We start from the raw sequence: 9612 nt of genomic DNA on the forward strand, positions 1-9612 counted from the left end.
ATTTGTAAATTACAGTGATGTTTTGGTACGTAAAAATGATTCTTGCTGCTACCAACGGTTCTAAGGAAAAGAACCAGTACCAAAAATCAACGTTTACAGTTAAGAGTTACGTCCAACAAATTAAATGCGTTAATCAAGTCCCAAAGTTATTGATTTCTTGGTTTTGGATTTTCTCGTAAAAGGTTATTGGCAATCAAAGTTATTTCCCATTAATTGCTTTATTCGTAAACAACTTTTAATGTAAAATGATTGGTGTCAGTTTGAAAAAAAAACAACCTCATACAAACAACTGTTTGTTATTTAATAGATTACTTAGGCCTATTCTCTAAACAATGATTCGTATATCTTTTAACATTGGAATGAAATGTGACAAAAATGACACAACACTGGGTTTTTGGACGTTTGTAATTTTATTTCTTAAGTAGGGAGGCCGTGTATTCTAGGGAAAATTACCGGTATCAAGGATCGTCATCGAAAAGGTTGTTATGAATAATTGGGTAGGCATAAGTACCCAAGAGATGGGCTATGGGCCTATTGGCTGTATGGTCCAGCGATTACATCATACGGTGAGTAGGAACAGAAAGTGACACATTGGAAAAGCGAGTTTAGCATCATCCATAAACCGTAAACCTCTGTTACAATCACCCACTGCAGTTGTGATTTTTACTTTAAACTTTACACTTTACGCAACTACCATTGAAGCGCCGTCAATGAGTGGAATCCTTGTTAGTAAGCTATTGGCGATGATCATTAATATGAGCCCTATACAACACTGATTCAAGGTCTTCTTTCTGGTTATCAAAACTCAAGAACAATTTTACACACAAAGAATCTCTGGTTCCTGACCTGGATGATGCCTAGTTATTAATTATTTCGGTTAATATTCATTTACGGTTACACTATATTATTCCACTTGCGATTAATTAAATCCGTTATGTAAGACAACGTTTTTAATGTCACTTGGATGGGATTTACCTTCAAAACGTGATCGGAAATGGTTGCGGTATTTGTAAACAACATTTGTAAACATATCAGTGACAGCTAGAAAAAATAATCTTGATCCGAACAGCTGTTTGTTATTTCATAGATCATTATGTGATAAAAATTGGACGAAAACTTGACAAACATCGCACAAAACTGCATTTTTGAACATCCGTAATTTTATTTAGGCTACTAAGTAGTGAGGCCATATTTTAATGGTTAAAGACACTCTCGCCAATCCAGTGAATACATTAAAATGACTTGGATCTTGATATGTACTCTCGTTTTCCTGGAGAAGATTGCGTAAAATGCCATCTTGAGTGTTACAGAAAGACAGGCAGAAATTTAGATGAGACTTGTTTCGGCTTCTTTAATGTATAAAACGTAAAAATAACCTACAAATTTATGATTCTGAGCAATGTACAGACAAAACTCAAATTTTATTTATATAGACTAGATAACCTGTTGCTCGAAATCGAGCAAAACTGCAACTTGTAATAAAGAAAAATAAACAACAAAAACATAAACAACAACAGAGAACATACCTCAATCAAAGAGTAATTCTAAAGTATATGACTTATAGAAATACGAAAAAAAAATTAATAGTCAATAACGGAAATAATCATTAACATTTTACAAAATCAATTTGTTTACTTAAATATTATATAATGCTCTAAAAATAAGAAAAAGCTCATCTCCTTCATCATATTGTAACAGAATCTAAACAAGTTTAAATTAAGTATGATGTAAGTATATATAGTTATAAGCAAGCATTTGTTTTATGAAGTATGGTACGAAATAGTATAAACTTTTTGTTTTGAAGACAGTATTCAACTTAAGAAAAACATAAGCCATTTGTGCATAGCACCTAAAAAATATTCAGTATTAGCAGCGCCGTCCTTAGGGTGGAGCGAGTGGAGCGGCCGCTCCAGGCCTCACGCCGGAGAAGGCCTCGCGCAGCGAGGCCTGCCCAGCGAGGCCTGACCGGCGAGGCCTGCCCAGCGAGGCCTGCCTGCCGATGCCTTACTATCGCTAGAAATAAGTTAATGTTTTGGAATGAAAATAAAAAAATAAAGGACAGACAGATACATGTGCCTAAAATATGTCTCATTTATTATGAATTAGCCTATATAAAAAACGAACGACATTTAAAACACAAAAGAATATCAAACAACGTTTGACAGCTCGGCGGCGATGACGGAACCCGAGCCTCGCGGCAGCCACCCCAGTGAATGTGAGTGAGTCATACGCTTACTCTTACTGGTACTGGTGCCATTAAACTTCTATTGTATGATTAATTAAGTTCAATTTATTTACAGATGTAAATGTTTACTGGATTGAATGGATAATCAGCGTGGATAAGACTGACTGTAAACTACTCGCATTTTGCAATAAACATAAACCTATGACAATATTTTTCATTAAAGTAAAAAGTAATACTGTGAATCAATTACACTGTAATGATACTACCTCTTTTAATTTATTATTAAAAACTCATTGACAATTATAGGTAATATTTTTTTACCTTTAAAACCACAATTACAGACCAACTGCCGAAAACACAATAAACCTATCTTGACAAAAAGTACATAAACAAGTTAGCCTATGAGCATTTACTATTTACAAAGTGACGGGACGACAATCCACAGTGAAGAGAAGTGTTAATTTTTTTATTAATTATTGTAAAGAACTTCGTGGACAATATTTATGATATCCACTTTGGAATTGGAACAATAATATACCGTATGCAATTAGCTATAATATTAACGGCCATTTACAGAGTGTAAAAGATTCATTTGTTTCATCAAAATGCTTAAAATGACGAATTTGCAAGTATCTCATTGACAATTATTTATGTAATATTTTTTACCTTTAAAACACCCTCCACAGACCAACTGCCGAAAACACAATAAACCTAACTTGACAAAAAATAAATAAACAAGATAGCCTATACGCTTTTACTATTAATTGTCGTCCCGCCACTTTGTTTAATTTACAAAGTGTTAATTCAATTCACAATCCACAGTAAAGGAGAAGTGTTATTTTTTTTTTATTAATGATTGTAAAGAATTTCGTGTGCAATATTTATGATATCCACTTTGGAATTGGAACAATAATATGTGTAATTAGCAATAATATTCACGCCTATTTTCAGAGTGTAAAATATTCATTTTTAAAATGACGACTTTACAAGTATAATTTTACGGCTGGTGGGTACTCCGTACCCCCCAGACCCCCCGGTGAGCTTAGTTAAACAAGGCTTCGCAATTATGTATTGCCCCAGGCCTCGCATTTTATAAAGACGGCTCTGAGTATTAGGCTAATTAAATTTCAGATATAGTTTATTTCATCTAATCATTAATTCAGATATTTCCTTATCACGATAAATCAAATGATACTTTAGCCAGAACACAGAAATGTTGGAAGGGACGATAAGTGTTGGGTCCCCTTTACTAACATAATTTGCTGCATTGATATTCCGGAATTGAGTGCTCAAGTGGGACGAATGCTAGGCCTATTTCGTCTCACCAAGAAAAGTATAAAGAACATATAAGAGCTATATGGCCAAGAAAAAACTAATCTAGGTATAATAATATCTAGGTATATAATAATAAAAAAAAAAACATGTGAATATTGTATATATATATTGAGATATTGAAAATTAATTATTTCCAAGACCATTAGACAGGTAAGCAAAAAAGCACAACCTAATTAAGTTACACTTAAGGTGTCTTGGCTTTCTAGTTTTTTAGTTGCATTCCGCCTTTAAATCATATGTGTAATATACAGGGTGGTAAAAAAGTCCCTGGACAGTTGAATATTTTAAAAAATAATGCAGATAGAGCTATAATACTTGGTACAAAGTTACAGGGCATAAAACTCTATTTTAACACATATTCAGTGATCCAATAACCCTTCAGGGGGACGGCCCACAAGGAGTCAGAAGAAAATCTTAAATGGAAGCATAGGTCAATATGCACATCAAATTAAAGGTCTTTTTTTGTAGAATACAATGCCGCAAACCGCACTTCAAAAGGTTGATCCTGCGCAAAATGACAGTTGTTCAAAGATTCATTTAATTTACATTGCTATTATACGCTTACTCCTCGGGGGCACAGCCCTAAGAATCGGAAGAAAATTGTTAACGTAAGCATAGGTGGATAGAGGTCAAATTAAAGGTCTTCACTAGTAGATTACGATGCCGTAAATTCAAGCTCAAAAGAATGCCTGAGTAAAAAATGGCAGTCGTTCAAAGATTCAAAATGGCGGATTCAAGAAATCTTTGAACATCTGCCATTTTGCGCAGGATCAACCTTTGAAGTGCGGTTTGCGGCATTGTATTCTACAAAAAAAGACCTTTAATTTGATGTGCATATTGACCTATGCTTCCGTTTAAGATTTTCTTCTGACTCCTTGTGGGCCGTCCCCCTGAAGGGTTATTGGATCACTGAATATGTGTTAAAATAGAGTTTTATGCCCTGTAACTTTGTACCAAGTATTATAGCTCTATCTGCATTATTTTTTAAAATATTCAACTGTCCAGGGACTTTTTTACCACCCTGTATAATTATTGCTTTTTGGTACATAATTAACATTTTTATGTTAAAACCTGTTCCAAGTTGATTAAATTTATAAGTGAATGAATTTAAAGTTTATTACTATTTTGTACCATCTTATTATAAATCTGAAAGTTTGTGAGTGTGTTGCTCAATCACGCATAAACTACAGGACGGATTGGGCTGAAATTTGGCATGATGATAGCTCACATTCCTAACATTTGAGCATATTCTTATCTCAAAAATATTTTCGGGCTCCGACCCAGTGGCTCTATAGTTCCCCATGTTAACCTTATGAGTATTCATATTTAAAGGGAATTAAAGAATTTAGTCAGCTGTTTCAACTTTACAAGTTCGTTCTATAACATGCAATAGCATTAAAAAGTTATAAGGTTTCCCAACAGGGTGCAGCACTATTATTATTTTGTTTTTGGATATGACAACAGAGCTAATCTATATATTAATACGCAAGCAGTTTTCTTTTCACAGTCATAACTCAATAACGGCTTGATGGATTTTATTTTGAGGTGTCAAATTAAAGGTATTTTCACGTAGATGTGCAAACGTCTCAGAATATTTGGAAAGGGCACCACTTAAGTACAGTTAAGGGCTAAAGTTTGGAAGGCGGCACCATCTGTTCATATTTGATCAAACTCATTTCCCTTTGTTTACAAATAACATATGGACGTAGTTTGAAATAGTTTTTAAGGTTAACCACAGACTGCAGGACTTAAAACTTCCAGAGCAAAGCTGGAATTTATATTTTGTTTCAATCTGTTAACTAAGTCTGGTTCATACAAAGTGTTTAAGAATAAATATTTAATTCTTTTTAGTTTTTAAGTTTGACCATAGATCGCAGGACTTATTCATTCCAGAGCAAAGTCGGAATTTTATATTTTTATCTAAACATCTGTTAACTAAATCTGTTTCTTAAATAAAAAGTTTCGTAGCAAGACTTGTCAACAAATTGTTTGTAAATAGTTGAATGTACCTTACATCGTATTCTACTGAATTATCGTGTTGTTTTAGTTACAGTTTGGTGTGATGAAATGAATGTTTGAAAGTGATTATTTCCAGTTCAGTTACACCACCATATCATGTAATTTACAATGTGTATAACAATTCCGTTGTAGTGTTTTCTGTTGTTTTGTTAACTTTCGTAATTTATCTAAATTTAAAATAATTTGCCACCAGAAAAGACTGTGTGGCTGGAGGAAACGCGAACTTGGCCGCTTGCATCAATCTCCAAATGTATCATTTGAAGATTACAGAGTGGCAACCATCGTGTGGGATACATCTAACCTTGGACAAATGAACGTTAAATGTTTACATTGTGGTGGCTTACATTTTAAGCAAAAAAAGTGTCTGGCCGATACAGTTCTATTGTTACTCTTTGTTGCCATAAATGAGAGAACCATTTACCTCATCTGCGGAATTCACCATACTTTCAGGAACTTATTGGAAACTCCCAATCTGAAATCAGGGCTGTGAGGCTTGGATCTATAAATTATTAGAGAGTAAAATTCGTCAATTCATTTCCGCCTTTGCCATGGTCAGCTCTGAAGCTCATGTAGATGAGAGGATCATACAAGGGATCTACAATTTCAAGATCCATGACACTTGAAAGGAAAGATTCTCAATTAAAAAATATGTGGGAAGAAGGGTCACATTCCCAACCCATTTGCCCACTCTTCTAAAACTCTGGCAGAAATGTGTAGGGACGAGAGCTCCGAGGAGTTAAGGGAGATTCTTATGTACATAATAAGAGACAAAATAATTATCTTTCCTCGCTACAATGATGCGACCTGTATAAATGTCGCCGCTATTTTTAAAGCTGAAAACAGAGGACCACTAGACCAAATAAATCTTAGTTTATTTTTTTTTCAAAAACTAATAATGTTAAACGCGAATCCGTTCTAGATACGTCGTTAGATCCACTTGCTTGCCCTCTAATATTCCCAACCGGAGACTTTGGTTGGGGCCCCTAATTTAAACACGCCTAAAACAGAACCTATCGTAGAAATAATTTAACAGTGCTATATTACGTGTCGTACTGGTTTGCGTCAAGAGAGGGATTTGGCTTGCAACATTAGGTCGAGAAAGCTCACTTTACAGTGTGTGGTTGACATCTACGTTCTCATAGTGGGGACCCACCTACAATACATAAGAGATGACCAAAGCAGTATGAGAGCGGATCTATATTTAAATATTGTAGGTTAGTTTTATAATTTGTTACAGCATAATATTTTTTGTATTTCTATAAGTCATATACCTACTTCAGAATTACTCTTTGATTGAGGTACCTATGTTCTCTGTTGTTGTTTATGCCTATTTTTGAGTTGTTTATTTTTCTTTATTACAAGTTGCAGTTTTGCTCGATTTCAAGCAACAGGTTAAACTTATCTAGTTTGAACCAAGCAGCAACAAAAAGCTGTGATACGCAATGAGAACTGTCAAAGTAGGATTGTTTACAGTTAGGTTTGAGTTTTTAATTTAATGCATAATTTGTGATATGTGCGAACGTTTGATAATTTATTTTGTTCTATTGTTTAGTTGCAGTGGTAGAACATTATGGCAATGGTAGATATGTTATACTAGGCCTATATCATACCATAAATGTATGAACCAAATTTTGGTAATTATTCCGTACAGGTGCCTCCAAACGAATTTTTAATTTTGATATCTTACTTTATAGTTTTTTACCTCCTGAATCCAAATATACCATTAATTTTCACCGCTGATGAATATTTCTCAAGATATCGCCGTAAAAACATACTTAAAATTGCAATAAACAAGGTAGGATGGATGACATTTACAAGTGGAATGAACTGTAGGTTAACGTGTTGCGTAGTGCTAGCTAAGTGCTATTCTGTATTTCAAAAATGCAAGCATTTTTGAAATAGTAATTTGAAGTGTTTTTCTCAGGATTTTAATTTTACAAAAACAGTCTGCAGGCGACATAAACTAACAACTTGATACATTATAACCTAAACTTTACCTTCCTAATCTAACCTAACTTCAAAACACTTAATACTACAGTTCATTCCACTTGTAAATGTCATCCATCCTATCTTGTTTATTGTAATGTTAGGTATGTTTTTACGGCGATATCTTGAGAAATATTCATCAGCGGTGAAAATTAATGGTATATTTGGATTCAGGAGGTAAAAAACTATAAAGTAAGATATCAAAATTAAAAATTCGTTTGGAGGCACCTGTACGGAATAAATACCCAAATTTTATCAAACTGTGTCCTACCCCATTGCAAACGCAATGATTATTGAGTATCACTGCACTAAGCATTTTATACTTATATGCCAATCCCGTACGAAGGACGGGTGCTCTGCTAGTACTTCATGAAACTAATGCTTGCTTATACTTACCTCGTACTTAATTTAAACTTGTTTAGATTCCTTTACAATATGATGATGGAGATGAGCTTTTTTCTTATTTAGAGCATTAGCCTATATAATATTAACACTAAGTAGGTAAACAAATGCTTTCGTCAAAATTTTAATGACTATTTCCGTTATTAACTTTTTATATTTTTGAACTGTGATAATGTAACACAAAATAGCCTACCCATGAATTTTATTACATATTCTTAAAGCACTTTTTCTTAGCTTTAAAATGACACCTTGTTCAAATTTGTAGGACCTGTCAGAAAAAATTTATGAGGATTTACGGAAATGGCGACAGCGAGAAAAATATTTCCGAAATTTCAACTTTGAAGTTGCCTAACCAAAATAAATTGGAAGATTTAACTATTTTGGACCATATTTTTGGAATCAGGGTGTAATTAGTTGTAAGAGTGCCAAGTTTCAAGTATTTATATTAATAATAGTCTCACAGTCGGACTTAAACTAAAAAGTGTTCTTTTCCCCCGACCCCAATTCTAATAAATCGGTTAAAAAAACGTATTTAAAAAAAAATTATAAAAAAAAACTAAAGTGAATTTTACAAAAATAAAAAATAATGGGTTGTTATATTTGTCCATAGATGCTGTAAAACAATTTTCATGTAAATCTGAGGTGGTGGGGTGTACCCCCCTGGATGATTTGGCCTGGACTGACCCGTTAGACTTAGGCTAAGCTAGTTTTGCTACAATTAAACTTACAGGGGGAAATACTTGCCTCGTGACTAACACAATATCCACAACGAACCTTTAAACAATGTCTACAAAAATACATCTTTGTCATAGGTTTTAAACAGCCACATGTACAAGCATATAAAACATAATCTGGCTGATCTAAAGACACCATTTTTCGTATCTCAAGTTTAATTAAAAATTAATTGTATAAATCAGAGCTAGGCCTATTGCTAATAAGAAAAATCTTGCTTCAAATTAATTGAAATTAGGCTTCGTTCACTTGAATTGAAACATAACCAAATACCAAAAGTCAAAGATATGGTATTTGGTATTTGGTGTTAGGCCTAATACTGGTGGTTAGTATTAACCTAACCTAGGAGGCCTAAGACTGAGTGAATACTGATAGATAACTGATAAACTAAAACAAAAAACAAAACTAAGTTACTGACTGACTGAATCAATAGAGCAAAGCAGCAAAGCCAAAGCCATGAGCAAAGCAATAGTAGACAGACGGATGACGGATAAGTTTTTTGTTTTTTTTTTCTATTTTTCCAAAAGTGGCTGGCTTTGAACGGTTAAAACCATGCAGCCGCATAGTTCAATATTTTAAACATGTGGTTGCTTCCTTCGAGTTAGTATTGTCATCAATGATACAATGATTTTATTCGGCCAAACAACAATTTGTTACAGGCTATGTCAGTGTACAAGCATAATGTACAACCATAAAATAAAATAAATATTTTAAGAGTTAAAAATCGAACCAAGCAAAATCGATAAAAACCAAACATGTGCAAGAAAAAATTCAAGACCATGCACATCTGAAACAGTTTGACATGGTTAAATGTCAATAATTTTGTTAGAATAGCTACCATTCACACATGGTTATTATTATTTTGTAATTTGTTTTTCAAAAATATGGGGATATTTCTACTGGTAAGATGGGATTTTGAGGAAGGTCAGGGTTGAGTGTCTTCACTGCTTGGG

The 9612-nt window shown here is 33.7% G+C and overlaps 1 protein-coding gene across 1 annotated transcript in view; it reads right to left on the minus strand.

Moving 5' to 3' along the window:
* LOC128983535 (dynactin subunit 4) overlaps positions 1–8674 on the minus strand; it is an 80486-nt gene extending 71812 nt beyond the window's left edge. The window contains exon 1 of the mRNA XM_054402838.1: positions 8656–8674. The gene's annotated coding sequence lies outside the window, so the exon portion shown is untranslated. The remainder of the gene's footprint in view (positions 1–8655) is intronic.
* Between the last annotated feature and the right edge of the window lie 938 nt (positions 8675–9612).

Source organism: Macrosteles quadrilineatus, unplaced genomic scaffold (genome assembly GCF_028750875.1).
Source record: "Macrosteles quadrilineatus isolate MER2022 unplaced genomic scaffold, UCM_ALF_1.0 Scaffold_1__1_contigs__length_201487025, whole genome shotgun sequence".
Classification (NCBI taxonomy): Eukaryota; Metazoa; Arthropoda; class Insecta; order Hemiptera; family Cicadellidae; genus Macrosteles; species Macrosteles quadrilineatus.